Source organism: Glandiceps talaboti, chromosome 12 (genome assembly GCF_964340395.1).
Source record: "Glandiceps talaboti chromosome 12, keGlaTala1.1, whole genome shotgun sequence".
In the NCBI taxonomy this organism is placed as follows: Eukaryota; Metazoa; Hemichordata; class Enteropneusta; family Spengelidae; genus Glandiceps; species Glandiceps talaboti.
In genome coordinates this window covers 16,385,441-16,390,097 of record NC_135560.1, presented here as the reverse complement: position 1 = coordinate 16,390,097, position 4,657 = coordinate 16,385,441, and positions in this window count along the sequence as shown.

The following is a 4,657-nucleotide window of genomic DNA, read 5'->3' as shown; positions in this document are numbered from 1 at the left end:
TTGTATATAAGGCTGACGAACCCAAAGTTTAGTGGAACTATTCACATGAATTGACGGTGACACTGGCTTAGAAATGCGAATTTAATTGTACGTTTTGTTTGTGGGAGTAATTTGTGGACGGTGTATGGTGTTTGTGTCATGTCCTTCGAGGACCCCCATCCAACGTGTGATAAACTGGTGATGGTAGTGTTTTATTTACAATGTACAACGTAGCAGTACGGACGACATAACACGTTTGGAGTGCGATAAGCATCTGAAATCGGTAGATTGTCATTACTCAGCGAGGGCTCACACCATGAAAAGCGTTACGGTTTTCTCCCTCGCATCCGTAAGTAGGACTTACCGCGTTATTGCCCTCGAGCAAACTGCTGTAAGCAAGCAATATCGAGTTTGAATTTACATGACACGGAATCACCATTGGCTATCTCCCATCACCGTAGATTCATACATACACGATGAACATACACAAAATCTGAAGATCAACGAGCCCATCGCGAAACCCGCCCTCTGTATGTAAGCTATAGCTATTAAATATCAAGGGAGACGAAAGATTGATGATAAGTATGTGTATACTGAAGGACTCGCATGATGAAAATAGCCTGATATTGCATATGTGTGACATTTAGTTTCCAGACGCTACTGGTCTGTTTTGAATTATTATGAAAAAAAACTTGTTATCACTGAACCTTTTTAAGTTTCCATCAATTTTACCAAGAGATGCAACTTTACGACCACTGGGATTGATTGTCAGTATAAACACCTCGTTCACTGCTGGATAGTGGAACAAATAATTTTCTTATTCTCAAACACTATGTCCAAAGTACTCTAATTGATACTGGGTTTTAAATTGTAAATTGAGTTTTTTGATGTAGTAAATGAAAAATGTTTATAGTTCATGTGTGTGTCGACTATTCCTTCTATTCTTCTGTTTTCCTTGCTCGCTTTATAAGAAGTAAAATTAGTAATGTCTGAAGAAGCTAGAAATTTTATACATATGCTTTTCTTTAAGGAAATGTTTATGCACAGACACGGAGACCAAATCATATTTTGGCAATGGTAGATTGCTTGCGAGATCACATATCAAATCTAGGATAAATACTATGAAGTTTATGTTGTGGCGATCAAACCCTTTACAAGTATATTTCTATTAGCCACGTGAACAGGCAGCCAGGTATACGCATAATTGGAGGCAGTTATTGTACATGTTGTACGGAATGTTAAGGAGAAGGAATGTATTATTAACTGAAATTATTCACATGGTAAGAATCTATACACTGCTAATTTAGTCACGCATACAGATCATAACACACTTTGCTTTGAGGTGAACCGATATTTTTAGCGTTTTGAAATGTTTCTATACAACATGATGAATGTGTACATCATTTAGGTATATGCCTTTTAAAGGTTAACCTTTTTGCACAACGAATGTTTGTCGGCGTTTGGCACATTCGGGCTATAAATCACTCATATTTCACCGTTGTTCGTTTCATCGTTTCTTCAGTCGGTTTCCACATCATACAATCTGATCACGAAATAACACTATTAAAATCTGTTTGCAGGTCAAAATATTACTTTAGTTACATTTAAAACATTTTAGTTGCGAAAAAGTGGTAGATTTCATTGGCCGGGAAGGCTCTGAAATGTACACAATTAAAACGGAAATCACAAGAGTAACAACACGGCTATTTCATATTTCAAAAGAACATACTAAAGGTTTTATTGCTCTCTATAAATTTATGTGTAAATTTCTCTTCACTCCTAAACACAGTGTAATTCACTGCCCTTGGAGATCTTGCTCAGGGGTAGTATATAGTATACGAGCGCTGAATGTGCATTTTTATAGTACCTATATTCGTTGGTTGACGCACTGCGAGTTTTTGCACAGCTTGAAGTGCCACCCATTGACATTTCAGTCAAATGTTGGTCGGAGAAAAAGGTCAGCTAACTACATTACAAGTGACCTGGTCAACTATGTCATAATTGGTGTTATGTTAACGGCTGTTCAAATATTTCCAACGAGATATCTGCGTGAATGTTATTTCTAGTGACATGAATCCTCCCTGTTTTGCGCTATTCTCATATATTTTCATTTTCGAAGTTCCAAATCTCTTTTAGCCACGTCATTACTGATATCACAGCCAAGCCTGGATTGTGAATCTTGTATTTCTACTGTTCTAGGAAACTCGTGCATAGAACTGATTTCAAAAAAGGGGTTTTATAACACACAATGATTGCATTTCGTCGTACATATGGAGTTCTCGTATCAAATTTAATTACAGTGACGCTAGATCGGATCTCTGATACGTATTTCGATATCAATATAGGGGTCACATAGCCGTAGGTAACATCTTTACGTCAGACTGAGAATTAAACGATCATATCAGAACTTATCAAATCATATCAAATCAGATCAGTTCAGATAAGGTCACCCGAGGTCACATCAGATCAGATCAGATAAGATGCGATGAGATGAGATGAGAACATAGTAAGAAATACCAACTTGTTCCTCCCAAATTACAGCAGTAGTTGCCAACCGAGAAAGATATTTTCCACGTTTGTTAATCAAACTTGAAACTAAAAGATTCGGATCAAGACTAATACTGTATATCTCGAGCAGTTCAAGTTCATCAAAGGCGATGCTGGGAATATCATGTCAGCACACGCATTTACTTTAATAACGTATCATATGGTCTATGGTTGAATACGGGGTTGAATGGGTTTGTTTCCGTGCTCACTTCTGGTATTTCAAACTGTTTGTAAACCGCATGACATTTCATATAAATTGTTTTTTTTTTCAGCAACTAAATTTGTATGTTATGTATTAGATGAGGATGGCTATGATGAAGTCGAGACGGATGTTTTGAATGGGTTTGGTCAGCGATAGTGTTTGAAATTATGCACGTTGGTTTCCTTCATAATTGTAATAATATGCGACACTACGGCGGAAATAAAAGGGACGCATGCAGTCAGTCAGTCAGTCAGTCAGTCAGTCAGTCCGTCAGTCAATAGTGCAAACGTTCAATTGTAGGATATGTTAATCCATAACAAAACGTTTATTCGTTAAATGGCTTATTTGATCATCAGTGCAGGTGAAATCCATTTATGGCGGTGACAATAGTGTCATTTATGACGAACACCGAATTATACTCAATCATTACCTGATTTGCCAATATTCATCAAACCACCATTAAGCGACCGCCTCTGACGTCTATTTCATCCCTATAAATCATCACCACCAACTAATTCTCTTTGTGCTGCGATACGAAAAAAAATCACTTTAAAAACCGGAGAGCAAACTCTACGCTATTAAAATCGGTATTGTTAATAACCGTGGCAGCCTTGAAGTGGCAGGCATTGTGCCGACTAATTAGAAGAAAATTGTGAAATGCATCTCTCAGCAGGGACTGCAATGCGATATAATTTACACTGTCAAGCATATTTCAACTGTTACAAAACTCTCATTTCACATGTCTATTTCATCACGTGACTAGGCTATATGTCGGACCATGTAATCGATTTCACCCCAAGTTGTTCATTCATGCAAATATGAATGCCTGATATTTACAGCCCCAAACTAAAAAAACAACAACATTTTCTAGACCCAGTCCTTTTATGGCAGGGTTTACCAGCATCACGTTAGGATTTTACCGTTCAAATAATACTATGTAAGTAATTCACGTTTAAACAATTAAGTAGTCTTTATCACTCTTTATTGCCCGCACGTGAGGTCAATAATGAACGATAAACGCACTCCAAAACCCAAGTGACAATACTAGACATTTTGAGTCAAGACAGTGAAATGAGAAGTGATGTCATTTACGTGGATTACGCACTCTATGAAATATACTCAGACAACAGCTGAATATTACAAAACGAGAACCGATGTCGAGTTCATGTTTGAAAAGGACAACTCACATATTTTCGTTTTATGAAAACAAGCATACCATTAATTGAGAGGTTTAAAGTACGGGTAATGTCTGTGGTTGCGAGCAACGCCTAGCGTTGTCTGATTGCCCGTACGTGATGTCGGCTTCACGTACCTAAAGCTTCCAAATTGATGTACTTACATGATGGTAAGACGTACACGTGAACAAGTATTATTTTCAATTGTTTTCAATACATATACATGAGGGGTGAGAATTTTTTTTTTTTTTTTTGGGGGGGGGGGGTTAAGCTTAATCGGCCGTCTGCATGACAAATGGTTGTTAATTTTGGATTTTTAATTTTTTTTAAAAACATCCTAACCCTGTTTTCCACTTAAAAAACCACAATGTGAAACAGCGTAGACCAGGACTGTGTTTGTAACATTTTACAAGTTTTGTAAATCTTCAGCAATTTATTGAGTTACAAACAAGGACTTGGCATATGTTGATTCACGTTATTCTTTCAAGTAGAAAAACATTAATTGAGTTGTTTTAAAAATTAAAAATCCAAATAAATCCCCGTATCTCATCTACATGGTCACTATAAATCCTAACTCAGACCACTACACAATAGTATATATTTTCTATAGTGGTCTGACATTTACCGTAGGCAATTTTTTTTCTTCAAAAAAAATCTCTTTAAGAGAAACGAGATAATTAAGGCCATAACTTTACACCCGTCACTCCCAATTCCAATATGGAAACGTTTTCATAGTGCAGCTATCCATGTGAAA